The following is a 15,191-nucleotide window of genomic DNA, read 5'->3' as shown; positions in this document are numbered from 1 at the left end:
GAACAGCATTCCAAGAGGGGGAACAGCACATACAACTAGCAGAATTTACAAAGTGTGAACCCTCAGAGCCAGCCATGGGAGGAGGCAGACCAAGGATTGTCGACCCAATTTTGTAGTTGAGGAAACTAAGACCCGGAAAGGGGCAATGACTCACCCCCATCTCCCATCAATGTACATGGAGGCAGGGGAGGAATTCAAAGCCCTGAGGAGGAGCTGCCAGGGCTGAAATTCCTGGGTTATGAATTTGTGGGTTAATACTTGGTTGGGCAGCTGGAATGTGGTAGGAATGTGAAAGGGGGAACTTCCGGAAGTGGTGGCCCTTTTCAGGACATAAGCTGCCCATGGATGCTGGACTGACAGAGCAAAAAGGTGCGGCATGGGGCTCCTGGACCTCAGGAAAGGGGTTGGGGGGTCTTGGGACCATGGCTGGGGCTAAAAGAGAAGCACTGGTCTTGAGAGGAGGCTGCAGGCACATCAAGGCTGGGGGCTGACAGGAGCAAGGGAAGTCTCAGAAGTCGTTGGAAATGCCAAACATAGCTTGTCAACTCTGGGTCTCACTGGACGTCTGCCAGCTGCTAAGGCTTCTGAGGCCACAGGCAGAGGCTGGGAGATGGGGGAGGAGTAGGGAGAGGAAGAGGAGGAAGCAAGTGTTCTTCCAGACACACTCTAACGAAGGGCTCTTTGACCTCTCCTGGAGCCAGGTAGATGGGGTCTGGCTCCTGGGCCCAGCTCTGAGCCTGCAGCCCTCTCCTTCCTTCTCCCAAGCCTGTCTTCCCTCGCCCTCAGTGACATCACACTGCTCTGCTGCACATCTTACTGCTCTGGCTCCTCCTCCTCAGTCTTGTCCCTGGGCATCTCTTCTTCCCTCCTTTAACTGATGGCTCCAGCCCAAACCCTCTTCTCTATCTTCTCTCTTCCATTAAGCAAACTCACTGCCCTATGGCCTAGAAAACTGAACATTAAGTTGGTAAGTTCCCCAAATCTGTGTCTCCAGCCCGCTCTCAACCCCGGGGGAGGGGATATTATTTTATTAAAGAGCCACCAATTTTCTCTGACTTGATGTGGGTGCAATGATCAAACCACTTGGCAATGCTAATCGGAGTAGGCATTTCCAGGGGTTGGAGCACAGTCTCCACGGAAATCAGATGAGGCTCTGCATACCATCTGGGGGCAGTGGATGGACCAGGCAAGACGGCTGAGGGCTGGGGAGAGGACGCTGGGGAGAAGTCAGGGCCATTAAGACAACCCCCACTCCCCAACTTCAACACAGATTCCTCTCTTCTGCCCACCTTGGAGAACCAGGGCTCAGCCTATTGGGAGTAAATGGGCCTCCGCTTCCCCTGTAGCAGATGTTGGAGCAGGTCCCTGCTCATGACCCTCAGCACTCACTATTCCCTATGCCCCGACACCTTCTCACTGACGGTACCTGGGACTCTGCCTGGGAGCTTTCTCTGGCCGTCTGGAGTACATTTGGCCAGAAGGGCCAGAAAATTTGGGGACCAGCTTTTAACCAACGACAACTAGTGTTGATAGATAAATGCTCCAGATTCCTTGTCACTCATGTGGGAAATCTCTGAGGCATGTTCTGTGCTGCCTCCTAGAGGTTCCCAATGGTATTGACCCCCAGGGATAATCTTTTCATCGACTACTGTTGGGCTGTACCTCACAAGCCTACAAAGGCCTGTGCTTGCCCAGCTTCAAGACCGAAGAAAGAGCCGGGAGTCAGCGACAAAGACATCAATGGTTTAATGGATGGGGGAGCTTACACGTCTGAAGCAAGGTCCTGGAGCAACCGTGGGGCAGGACATGGCAGCTGTCTTCACTCCCGGGGGTAGAAGGGGATTGACATCAGGTTGGCTCATTGGTTACCAGGGAAACTAACAGAGGGGCACACTCCTCACTGCCCCTTTGATAAGAACAATTACCAGCTGGGGCCTGGGGCAAGTAAGTAGGAAGGTCAGTCATGTGAGTAGGGTGTAGGTGAAGCAGGCACTGGTCGGGCAGGAGATGTAAAGAGAACAGGAGAACAGCCACCTTGACTGGCCTGACCATACAACCACCCTGAATTGGCTTCCTTCCTTTCCCTGTCTTACTTCCCCAGGCCCTTAGTGGTGCTTTCAGGATCATCTCAGAAATTAACTACTTGCACTTGATTCCTTGCTCCAGCGTTGGCTTCTGGGGGAACCCAAACCAAGATAACCCTCTGTCTCCCTCACATTCACATCCAATCTGCCTAAATCCTGCTGATTCTACTTCCTAAAAAGCCCCCACAATCCCCCTTCTAATCAGTTCCTCACTTATCACCCCTCCTCCATCCCTACCAGCTTGGCCACCTGCCTGGACTACTGGCCCTCACTGGTCCCCTGCCTCCTCTTCTGCCTCTCCGCACAGCAGCTGGGACGAGCAAACTTTCTAAGACATTACTCTGATTATGCCCCTCCCCTGCTTATACCCTTCCATGGCTCCCATCGCCCTGAGGATAAACTAAGCTTCCCAGCCTGACATTCAAGGCCCTGCAAGACCTGGTCCCTCCCACCTCTTCAGCCTTGTCTGTCCCACTCCTCCCTTCCACTGGACTCTCCAACAGAACTGAGACACACAAGGTTCCCAGAATTTGCCATGTTCTCTCTCACTTCCAGGTCTTTGCATGCTGCCCCCTCCCCTGATTTTGCCCAGATGACCCTAGTTGTTCTTAAACACCAGCTTAGGACTTGTACCCTCACTTCCCCTGTGCCCATGTCTCCAGGCTGGGCCAGGGACCCCTCTGGGTTCCTATGCCTCAGTGCACATCTCTGCATCTTTCTGCCCACAACATCCTGGCTTATCCCCTATCCAAACCAGACACTTCTTGAGGGCACTAGGCATGGACAATTCATCTTTGTATCCCCGGTGCTCTGACCATGCTTGGGCACATAGAGAGGGTCAGAGAAGAGATGAATGATAATGATGACTCTAAATCCCCAAAGAGACCTATATTCATTCCTTCATTTAGTTATTATAGAGCACTGTGCCAAGCGTGGAGAAAACAGGGCTGGTGAACCACAGACACAGTGCCTGTGTTCGTAGGCAGTGTTCCAGACACTGTTCTGGAACAGTGCCTCACCTTTGCTGGAGAGGGAGTGATGTGGAGAAAGACAACATCAGGCCAGAGTGATCTGGTGCATCAGAGGCCAACACTGGGGCCTTGGGAGCCCAGAGGAGGCCCTGGGCACTGTCTGATGGGGAGGGGGACAGAGAAGGCTTCTGAGAGGAGGTACCTCCTCTCTGTGCTGGCCCTGATCACCCTTTGTCTTTGCAAAGCATGTGGGGGGCTGGGGAGTCAGGGGAGAAACAGGGTCTATTACTGTGTCCCCTATAATCTCACCTCCTCCTTCCCGTCAAAGCTGACCTCTACCCAGTTGGTCATTCCCATTCATGTCTTTATACATAAGTATAGTATTATTTTGCACGTTTTAAAATGTTATGTTCATAGTATCATACTGTGTGTATCCTCCCATATACTTCTTTATTCAGTTCCATTAAATCTCCATGTGAGATTTAGCTTTGTCCATGTGCTGCTCTAGTTCATTCATTTTTGTCCATTGTATAGTATTCCATTACATGCTTATACAGTCATCCCTTAACATAGCCCATTCCTGATAGTAAATCTGTAGATAGTAAAAGCTCATATTACAGAATTTTATCTGGGAAAAATAATAATGTTGCCAGCTCATCCAAAAACTTCAGCTAATTTTGCCCCAATATCATTGAAATTCTTTAAAACTATTAATGATAACAAGGATTTCTGCACAGTATAAAGCTGTGTTGTCCAATATGGTATCTACTAGCCACACGAGGCTATTTAAGTTTAAATGTAAGTGAATTTGAAGTTAAAAATTTCAGGTCCTCAGTTGCACTAGATGCATTTCAAGTGCTCAGTAGCCACATACGGCTGAAGGCTATCATATCACATTGGACAGCAGATATAGGATATTTCCATCGTTGTATAAAGCTCTAAAGCATTTAAAACACTGATTGCTTCATTATCTAACACTAAATGAGCTCTTTTTTTAAAAAATATTTTTTAATATTTATTTATTTGGTTGCACCAAGTCTTAGTTGCAGCTTGTGGGCTCCTTAGTTGTGGCATGCACGTGGGATCTAGTTCCCTGATTAAGGATTGAACCCAGGCCCCCTGCATTGGGAGCTTGGAGTCTTATCCACTGTGCCACCAGGGAAGTCCTCTGAATGAGCTCTTTTTGTTTGTTTGTTTGTTTGTTTTCTCACATGTAGGACAGTTCCTGTGTGTGATGGAGGAGGATACATGCCTGGTTAAGCTTACATCTTTCACGTGTCCAGCCCTCTCAATGAGCTTTATTACTTCCACATTTTCTTCTAATGTGTGGGCTTTCTTAAGCCTCTCAGGCTCAGGCTTTTCCACTTTCTTAGAAGACATTTTTGCTTAACAATGAGGGGAAGATGGTAACAATTATGTACCAAATAAGTTTAAGGAACACAAGCATGAGGTGCGAGCCTATCCTATTGGGAGAACAGAGGAGTTACCACCACAGCTTACTCCACATCCTCTCACCCAGACTTGTGCTGGGGAGCACCTGCAGGTTTGTTAAGTCAGGTTTGTTAAGTTTTGAGGGCTTCCCTGGTGGTGCAGTGGTTGAGAGTCCGCCTGCCGATGCAGGGGAGACAGGCTCGTGCCCTGGTCCGGGAAGATCCCACATGCCGCGGAGCGGCTGGGCCCGTGAGCCATGGCCGCTGAGCCTGCGCGTCTGGGGTCTGTGCTCCGCAACGGGAGAGGCCACAACAGTGAGAGGCCCGCTTACCACAAAAAAAAAAAAAAGTTTTGAAAGTCATTGTAACAATTATCGGGAGAGTGAGAGTTCAGATAGAAAGGGACACCTGAATGAAAATGTATTTTTCCATTCTCTTATTCATGGATATTTAGATTGTTCCCAATGTTTTGCTTTAGATAAAATGCTGTGATGTACATTTTTCTACACCTGCTAAAGTTTATCTGGGTTATTTATGTTGGGGTGGAATAACTCTTTTAGATGATGTGCATCTTCAACTTACTAGATATTGACAAATTGTTCTTCAACTTGGTATGTTCAATTTCTAGTCCCACCCACAGTGCATAAAAGTTCCCATCTCTCCACACCCTCAGCAAAGTTGGTATTATCAAACTCTTTAATTTTTGCTAATCTGATGTGTTTGAAATGGTATTTACTTGAAATTTGTGGGTTTATTTGAAATTTCCCTGATTGATTGTGAGGTTGAACATATTTTCATATGTGTATTGGCTGTGCTTGCTTTCTCTTCTGTGAAATGCCTACTCATGTTTTTTGCTCATTTTTCTATTAGGTTGTTTGGTTTTTTCTTATTGTTATATAGGAGTTATTTATATATGCTGAATAATAATCCTTGTCTGTTAACATGTTGTAATACCTCCTCTCAGTTTGTGGTCTTTTTTTTTAGTATTTTGTTTTTTGTTTTTAAATATCTATCTACTTAGGTTGCACAGGGTCTTAGTTGAGGCATGTGGCATCTTCGTTGCCATGTGAAGGATCTTCATTGTGGCATGTGGGATCTTTCAGTTGCGGCATGCGAACTCTTAGTTGCAACATGCATGTGGGATCTAGTTCCCTGACCAGGGATCGAACCTGGGCCCCCTGCATTGGGAGCATGGAGTCTTAGCCACTGGACCACCAGGGAAGTCCCTTTTAGTATTTTGGATTAATAGAACTTTTAAATTTTTATTATACTTGAGTTTATCACTTTTTTCCTTTATGATGTTTTCTTTTTTGTTGTTGTTTATGTTTTTGTTTAAGAAAGCCTCCTTAATCCTGGCACATAGTAGGAATTCAATAAATGATTGTTGAATACAAGCTGCGATGGGAGCTGAAAGGAGAGGCTGGTTGTCTGAGTGTTGCAGGTGTTGGGCTAAGGTGACAGGGGCTGACGGTGTTGTCGCGAAGATGAGGGCATGGGGGAGATTACTGTAGAGAAGAGGGCACTTCAGTCATCAGAAGGGAGAAGTCCAGGGAGCAATAGGTCTGAGGTGCAGGAGAAAGGCTGAGCTGGAGGTGGGAACTGTGAGTGTCCGGCACACAGGGGTAATTTAAGGAGAGCCACTGCCCTCCCCCAGGGAGAATGTGCTGAGTGGGCAGAGAAGACAAGGGTGGGACAGAGCCCTGCGAGGAGTCTGGGAAGCAGAAGGAGGAGGGTGCTGTGGAGGCCACACAGGGAGTTCTTGACAGTATCCATCGAGTGACTTCCTGGGCAGTCCTTCAGGGGCACGGAGGTCACTGGGTCCTTAGAGGAACCATCTTGGGAATGCTCTGGGAACAGAGACTAGATAAATGGGCTGAGGACTGCAGAGGAGGCAACTTTTCTGAGAACACCAGCAGTGAAGGGAAGAGAGGGGGCAGTGCCTGGAGAGGGGGGCTCCAAGGCTTAAGAAGACACTGGAGCATGTTCACAGGCCGGCAGGGGTGGAGACGAGGATTCCCAAGGGCGTGGGGCCCTGGCTGCAGAAGCAGAGAGCAGCTCTGGGCACTGCTGGGGCCTTCACCTCAGATAAAAGAAGAGCCACCTCTTGGGGAGGGGGATGCTGAGCAGAGAGGTTGGGGGCAGGAACTTAAGTGAGCCCCCTCCACTGAGCCTGGCCTCAGTCCTAATGTCTGCCTAGCATAGGTAAGAACCAGTGAACATTTGGTGAGTGCATTTTCTTGGTCAGTCAGGTAGCAGGTGGGGCTGGGGTGTCAGTGAGTTAGAGCTTGTGGAGAGGGAAGGTTTGGAAGAGCTACCATGAAGGGAGAGAAGAGCTTCCCTAGGTGAGGGTTTCTAGGGGCCCAAGTCCGTTGAGTCACAGGCAAACACCTTCTCCCCTCAAAGGACTGGCAGCAACCATTTCCATTGAACCAGCCAAGGCCTCAAGGCCCCTTGAGTCAGGCGAGGTGGGTATGACAACAGCCCATGACACCATATATCCCTGGTTCTGTCCTCCAGTCTCCACCTCCCACATCCTCCCTGGGCCAGCGGCCATCATTTTTCCCAGACTGTAGAACAGCCTCCTATCTGGGCACCTGCTGCTACCTTGCCCCCCCCTACCCATTCCTTATTCTCCATCCAGCAGCTGGAGAGATTGATTAAAATGATATTTGATATACAAATATCAAATCATTATGCTGTACACCCGAAACTGATATAACATTATATGTCAACTATACCCCAATTTTAAAAAAATATATTTGATTATGTCACTCTGCTGCTCTAAATGTTTTGGTGACTCCCACGGCTCTTTGGACAAAAGCCAACGTCCTGACTTTGGGCTGTCTGGGCTGGCTGCTGCCGCTCCTTCAGGCCCATCTCCCACCATGCCTCCTGGCTCGTGGGGCTCCCCCCACTCTGGCTGTGCTTCATTTCCCGGAACATGTCAAGCCCCTTCCTGTCTCACCCTCTTCAAGTTTCCCCTGCCTGGGACTCTCTTCTCCCTCACCGTCACCTGGCTGAGGCCAACTCCTCACTCTGGTCTCAGCTTAAAGGCACTTCCTCTGGGAAATCTTCCCAAATCTTACTATTTATTTATTTGGCTGAGCCACGCGGCATGCGGGATCCTAGTTCCTCGACTGAGGATTGAACCCGTGCCCCCCTGCAGTGGAAGCATGGAGTCCTAACCACTGGACCGCCAGGGAATTCTCCAAATACAATTTAAACTAGATTCCTTCCCCCTCCCACCCTCATTATAATCTCTCCTCTAACCCTTCACTTTTCCTTCTTAGCACTTACCACAATGTGTAATTCTGTATTAATTTATGTGACTATTTATTTAACATCTGGGGCCTCCACCAGGCCTCCATGAGGCCAGCGCTATCTGGACTGTCCTATTGACTTGGATCTGCAGTCCTAGCACAGAACCTGCCACAGAATAGGAGCTCAACAACTGTTGATTAAAAGCTGCAGTGGTAGCCAAGAGGAGGGGCTGGCTTGTCTGAGGGCTACTGGTCAGGGGAGGTTTCAGAGATGAGGGAATTAGAGGCCACTGTCCATAAGAGAGCTTAGGAGATAAGAGAAGGAAGAGGAGTGACAGGAGGAATGCTGACATTGATGAGCACCAATTATGTGACAGGCACTGTCTCTTTATACCATCCCAGTATCACTCCCACCCCCACCCGCCATCTTTAGTAGGATGTCCAGCTAGCTGGGTGACCTGGGGTAAAATAATCCCCCTGAACCTCAGTTTCTTAATCTGTAAAATGGATTTGTGACACCAAGATCCTGGGGTTGTTATGAGAACCAAGGAGCAATGTACAGTATAGAAAGTGCCACCAATCCATGCTTTAGGGGTACTTGAACTCTGCAGTCAGACTGTCTGAGTTCAAACCTCAGATCTGCCACTTACCAGCTGTGTGACCTTGGACAAGTCACTTCATCTCTCTGTGCTTGGGTTTTGCCACCTGTAAAATAGGGATAATAATGCTTCTAGAATCGCTATGAGGATTAAATGAGGTAATGTATTAAAACACCTAATACGATGCCTGGCACATAGTAGGTGCTCAAGAAATAGCATTTATTTTTATCCCTCCCTCCCCACCACCATTCCAGAATTGCAGAATGTCAGAGCTGGAAAGTCAGAATCACCACTCAATCCCCCCACCCCACCCCAGGCCCCAATACAATGGGGGAAACTGAGGCCAAGAGAAAGTAGAAGAGGTGAGGGAATCTGGGCTGGAGTCCAGGGCTCCTGGGTCCCAGTCTAGAGCACCGGTCCCTGACACCTGCGTCCTCTTCCAGAACTATCACCTCCCCCGGGTTCCCCAGCGGCTGTCGGTCCAGCCGGGTCCCGCCTGGGCGGGAGCGGGAGTCCAGCTCCGGCTTGGAGGCCGCCGGGCCACACCACCTCCCCACCCCTTTGCTCTTGCGGCACGAGGAGCGGGGACGCCCGGGGTCTGAGCTGCAGCCGCTGCCTGCTGCCTGTGCGGAGCTTCGGTTCGCAGATTCGCCTCGCGCCAGCGCCCGGGAGCGAATGAAGTCCCCGGTCTGGGGGCTTCGCGGTCCAGGTGAGGGCTGGCGGGGTGGGGTGGGGTGGGGGAACCGAGGGGCAGGCGGTGCCGGGGTGAGCGGGTAGAGGGCAGCTCTGCCCACGCCAGGCTCGCGATGCGGGCCCCAGGTGGGGTTCCCAGGGGGGAGTGAGTGTGTACGTGGGGGAAGGGGTGTGGTGGGTGTGTCATGGGCAGTGTGTAAGAGATTAGTGTGGGCAATGTGTGTGTACTGGGTTGTATGCAGTTAGTATGTGGTGTGTGCTAGGTGTGTCGAGTGTGACCAATGAGTTGTGGTGTTGTCTGCATGCAAGAAGTGTGGTACCTACCTATAGCCATGACTGACTGTGCCAGGGTAACCCCGGGGTTCCACGTGTGTGTCCAGGGTGTGTGCCCACTGTGTGGTGGGAGCAATCACACGATGGTGCATGCATGCATGTGGTGCCTGTTGTGAGAGGTGTGTCCTGTGTGTGGCACATCCATGGCTCTGTGTAGTGTGTGGAGCCAAATAATGGAAGACGAGAAGCATTTGTGCAGCTCTTACTATGACAGAACATTTCCCATGAAATGTTCCCTAGGGTGGTTCTGACTTTTCCACCCAGCACCCTTAAGGGCTTGGGAGAGTGAGAGGTCACCCTGGACCTGGGTGGAGGAAGTACAGCTAGTCCCGTGCTCACCCTCCCACAGGCAACGTGGGTGTGCGCGCGGGCACACACACACGAAGATTCTTTGGAGTCTCATTGTTTAATCTTCAAAATTCATGTGGACTTTGCATTCCTCTCTGTAATATTTTTGCATTTGTTTTAATGTAAAAATATTGTTCTGGTAAGTTCCCATCCAGTGAGTTGACTCAAGGCTTGGTGGTGAGCTGGGTTTATCCTGCTGGAGGCCCTTCGGCACCTGTAAAGTAGGAGGACTCCGCTGGCTGTCCTCCAAACTGAGAGAGCAGGACTTAGACCTCCTGGGGGAGTGTGGCAGCATGTCTGGTGTGTGCTGTGTGCTGTGTGTGCAGGTGAGCAGCCGAGTTGTGTGGTGGGAAGCTGGAGTTGTGTATGGCCATGTGCACTGTGTGTAAAGGAAGGGGTCACAGGGACGTGGGGATGTGTCCTGCATGGGGGAACTGTGGTGGGGTCTGTCTGTCATTTCTAATGCAGGGGCAGGGAAGCTGGGCTTCTCGGGAGGAGCTGTGACCATCAGTGAGGTTCTCACCTTTTCTGCACTGACTGGGCAGGAAGAGGCTGCAGGACCCCAGGGGACCATGGTGAAGGGGGTTCCTATAGCAAGCCACCACCTGGGACTGTCAAGGTGGTTATGTTATCCAAGCCTGGTTTAAATCCCACCTCTGGCACTCTCTACATGTAGGACTTAGGGCAAAACCTTTCTGTGCCTCAGTGTCTTCCTTTGTAAAATGGAGACATTATTAGTATTTGCCTTGTAGGGTTATTGTGAGGATGGACTGAGTTCCTGGCTATGAAGTGCTTGGCATAGAACAACCCTTAACAGGTTGTAAAACTATAATGACAGTGGTGGAGCTGCCACATAGGTTGTCCCTTCCTGCTCTAAGAACTCTCCGTTTCCACAGAGCCAGTGATTTCCCATGAGCTGGGCAGGTGGGAATCTGAGAGTCTCCCACTTAAGTATGTCTGAAGGATCCCTTCCTGTCCCCAACCTCTATCGCTGTTGAACTCTCAGTGACTCTCTGGCTCCTGGGAAGATGCAGTCTGAAAGGGGAAGATGTTGAGTCTCTGGCAAGGTCTGGGATGGGGCGTGGGAGAGAGGCTGAAGGGAGAGCTGCCAGGGCAGGCATGGAGCTTGGATGGAGGCCTCTTTCCTGACAAACATGGGAGGAACAGAAAAATGCTGGCCTGTGCCCTCGAGTGTGTACGCGTGTGTTTGTGTGTGTGTGTGTTTGGGGACTGGCAGGGACCGGGGCAGGAGTGCCCTCTGCCTGGAATGAGGAAAGCTAAGAAGAGGAGGATTAGGGATGTGTGGTCCTTGGGCCAAAGCAGGCCCTGGAAGTTAGAGGAATGCTGCAACATCAGAGTCAGAGCAGGTGGGTCTGAGTTCCAGACCAAAGCGAACCAGGAGACCCCTCAGGCTGGGCTTCGTTTTGGGGGAGAAATATTTGCATTGGCAGAGCAAGAGCCCTTGTTCCTGGTGACTTCATTGGGTCAGTTTAGAGAAAGTGCCCAGAGGCCTTGGAGAAGGAGGTGATATAGAAGGCAGTATCCAGAGCTGTGGAAACATATTTAGGGAAGACACCTAAATATATCCGCCTTGGTGGCGGGGTGCTGTGATGCGCTGACAGAGAGGCTTGGGCTAGGGGAGTGGCAGACCACTGTCCCCAGGCAAGGAGTGCTTCAGCCCCAGAGGCCCTGGATGCTGCTCCAGGAGATCTGGAGGACAGAGCCCAGTTGGGCAGCAGAAGGCCTGGCCCAGCCACCACTGGCTGGGTGACAAGGCCAGTTCTCTCTTCTCAGCTGTCGGGGGGGGGGGGATGGAGTAATGTTGGCATCATTTCTGTCCCTGATTTCCTTTGATCCATAATTCCAGCTATAATTATTTATGATTCTACAGCCCTAGCACTAAGACTGTAATCTCAGCTCAAACATTCTAAGAGTCTATAATCCAAACTCCAACTTTCTATTCTCCAGCTATAACATTCCCTGATTCCAGCTCAAGTGTTCAAGGATTCTGACCAGTCTGGCAGTCTGACACTTTCAAGTTTATAAACTACCAGGAAAGGTATACTAGAGGTCACTTCTGCAGCTATTTGAGAAGCCCCCAGGAAAGGGCCCTCCACAGCCAGCCACAAGCACTGGACCTGCTCCTATGTGTTGAGGGAAGGTCCTTGGTCCATGGCCATATGCTTCCTGGGAGGGCTGACAGTGAACCCAGAGGTTCCTCCTCATTGGGGCAATGGAGGTGCTTGGAGTAGCTCTTGTAGAAAAGATTCCTGTGGTGTTAGTAAGAACAGCGCCTTTAATGCGCAGTCGTGTTTGAACTCAGCATGGGCTGGCAAGTGGAGAGCCGAGGGCCAATCCCCGCTTCAGCTGTGTGACTTTGGACCAGTCACTTTCCCTTTCCAGGCCTCACTTTCCTCCTCTGGCAATCTAGCACACAGGACTAAAACTCCCTGACCTCTCTCTCTGACCACTGGGGACATCATCACTGTCATGGTCCTTGGACAAGTCTATAAACATTAGTTGAATGAGGGAGGAGGGAATGAACAAATGAATGATCAGATGAAAATGTGTGAAAATATAGCCTAAGGCACCATGATTATGAACCCCTTCCCTCCTCCCCACTCAGCCTCAGCCCACATCTGAGAAACTGGTCTCAGAACATAAAGAACTGGGGGGTGGGGTGGAGGGGTGGGGGCGGTTTCCTCTGGCACAGACCTGGATTGCTGGAGAGTTTAAGAGATTGGGCGGTGGGAACTCCTTGGGTGTCACCGTTTGCCCTGCAGCATTTCCACTGCCAGCCCTGCCCTGAGCCCTGGGCAGCAGGCCTGCTGATTCACGATGCTCTCCCTGATTATTTCCCCATAATCACCCCCCAGCCCCCGAGCTGATGATTGAAGGAAGGAACTGTAGCTTCAGGGGCAGTGGCTCTGGAGGCTGGGAAGGTAAGCAGGAGCCCCCAGAACATTGGTGGAAGAGTAGAGCCAGAAGGGTCCTGAGCCCCCAGGCCATGTGAGGCTGGGGGAGTGGGGGAGTGGCCCAGGTCTGAGCAGGTGTTGGCATGAATGAAAACGGGGGGCAGGTAGCACACACTCACCAGGCACCTGCTGTGTGGGGCATTGTGCCCACTTCTTGCCTGTGTGCTCTCTGTCCTCCAGCCACCCTGGCAGGAAGGAGGAGTTTGGGTGTATCCTGGGCTTCTTCCTCATTTCTCCTTATTCCCCATTTCTCCCATTCAGTTATCAAGCCCCACTGAACCTGCCTCCCAAATATCTCTCTAGTGGTCCCCTTGTCTCCAGCCCTGTGACTCTGGCCCAGCTCTGGAATCCTCACAGCCTCCCCACTTCCCACCTCTTACTTTGGCTGCCAGGAAGCTCAATCACCATCTTAGTCTAGGTTTCTGCTACTGTATAACTGCTCTGCCTCTAATGGGATCATGTGGCATATGTGGCTTTTGTCTGAGCTGCTTCCAGCCTTTTATGGGCTTGGAAATTCTAAAGCAATCCGTAAGTAAAATCTGCTATTCCCTAGGTTCTTATGAGAACTTCCACTGGCTTCTTGGATTTTTCGCTTTTTTTTCCTTGCCTCTCCCACCATACTGACTCCCACCCAGACATGGAGACATTGCAGCTGAATGAAGCAGTGTTCAAATCCTGGCTCTGCTACTACTAGCTACATGAACCTTGGGCAAGTTACTTAACCACTCAGTGTGCTTCCTTTTCCCATCTGTAATATGAGGATACTAATGGTACCTACTTTGCATGGGTTTATGAGGATTAAATGAGATAGTATAAGCACTGTGGTAAGCACTGTGTTTGCCAGTATAGATTACTTGAATGGGTCTTAGCCATCCTGGGAGAACCTGGAGGACGAGGGGCTGGCTCTGTATGGAGTATTCTATATCAGTGCTTCTCAAAAGTCAATGTCTGCCTGAAACCCTTAAGGATCTGATTCACTTGGTCAAGGTGAGGCCTCCAGGCACATTCCTGACCTGCTCTCAGAGGATGCCAAAGCTTTTGTGCGAAGTCCACACTTCCGTCTACTCTGTGAGAACGTGACTGTGGATAGAATCCTTGTAAACTGTAAAGTGCTTGACTATTGTACCTGGACAGGGGTTCCTGCCAGTGATTGAGGGCAGGAGGATAGCTGTGAAGGGGTCAGTGCCCACAGGCAGCAGAGGGTCTGAGGACCCCAGGAGGAGGGCTTCAGCCTTGGGCATACCCCTCCCCCACTATGAGAAGCCTATATCCAGGGCTGAGCAGGCCAAGTTAATCCTCTAAGCCTTCCTCCTCCTCTTGTGTAACGGCTTTTGTTCCCCACGGAAATTGAGAGCCTGCTGTGACCAGGAACCCCACAAATCTTCCACGGCATCTGGGCCTGCCTGGGATTGTGGCAAGGATTGCTGAGCCTGGGAAAACAAGGCCTCTAAACTGGGGGTTTGTGGGCACCCCAGGAGTGGGCCCATGTGTGCATTACATGCAGAGACACAAGCACAGGCAAACACACGTGTATATGTACACACTCCAGGGCCACTCACACAGACACACATGTGTACCGTATACACATGGGTGCAATTCTGAACACATGCACCCCTGTGAATACATGTGCCTCTTCCAGGTCAGACCCACACATAGCTGACACCACCCCTGCCATGTAGACATGCATGTACCTGCCATTCGTGTAGGTACGTCCTCTCCCAGCCTGGGACTTGAGGCTTACAGTTACCTCAGGCTTACACCTTCTCCTGGAATAAGCTTTCCCAGGCCTCCCAGGCTTGTCCCTTCCCGTGTCTCCCTGCTCACCTTCTCACCACAAGGACAGAGAAAGGGCTTTTCCTGTCAGCTGCTGGCCTGCTGGTTGGGAGCAGGGGTGTTTTTGTCTTTTCTGTAGAACTGGTTCTGTGGAATTTTCACTTATTTCCCATCAAGGGTCAAGGCCCTGCTCTGGGGGTTGCCTCAGGGCCCCACAAGCATGAGGAGGCTCGTTTTCAGATAAACAGGAATGTTGAACATATAACAACCTCTGTGGTTGGAGTAGTACCTAAAAGTTTGTAAACTGCCTTCTTGCCAGTGTCTTGCTCATTCTTCATTGACAGGCCCGAGATGCAGGTGCCTTCATTTCCTCCATTTGGCAGATGAGGGAACTGAGGCCCAGAGAGGGGTAGGACCCACCTGAAATCACATCTGAGCAAGATGAGGCAGTCGACCAAAATTCTAACCTCTTGAGGTTGGGCTGAGGGGAAGTGGCTTCCACGTCCTGGGGCTGAGAGAAGGAGAGTTTGACCTGTCAGAGCTGGGAGGATGGCGCAGGCTGAGGACACAGGCAGTCCCTCACAGGCCAGTGCTCTGCTGAGGCTCAGTCCTTAGTGCACCATTGTGGACATGCCAGAGGAGAGGGCAGGAGGGGGACAAGACACCTTTGCCTTGCTGTGTGATCCAGGCAAGTCCCTGCCCCTCTCTGGGCCCAGCACCCTGTC

The 15,191-nt window shown here is 50.8% G+C and overlaps 1 protein-coding gene across 4 annotated transcripts in view; it reads left to right on the top strand.

Moving 5' to 3' along the window:
* Positions 1-310: 310 nt before the first annotated feature.
* P2RY6 (pyrimidinergic receptor P2Y6) overlaps positions 311-15,191 on the top strand; it is a 45,258-nt gene continuing 30,377 nt past the window's right edge. For 2 of the 4 annotated variants that reach the window (XM_060103683.1, XM_060103681.1), the window contains exons 1-2: positions 313-369; positions 8,788-9,053. The gene's annotated coding sequence lies outside the window, so the exon portion shown is untranslated. Of the gene's footprint in view, positions 370-8,787; positions 9,054-15,191 lie in introns of all 4 variants that reach the window. The other 2 variants (XM_060103684.1, XM_060103682.1) reach the window with 2 other exon arrangements.

The sequence above is a fragment of the Mesoplodon densirostris genome, chromosome 7, assembly GCF_025265405.1.
Source record: "Mesoplodon densirostris isolate mMesDen1 chromosome 7, mMesDen1 primary haplotype, whole genome shotgun sequence".
In the NCBI taxonomy this organism is placed as follows: Eukaryota; Metazoa; Chordata; class Mammalia; order Artiodactyla; family Ziphiidae; genus Mesoplodon; species Mesoplodon densirostris.
The sequence above is the reverse complement of the archived record's forward strand: the minus strand, read 5'-3'. Positions and strand labels throughout refer to the sequence as shown.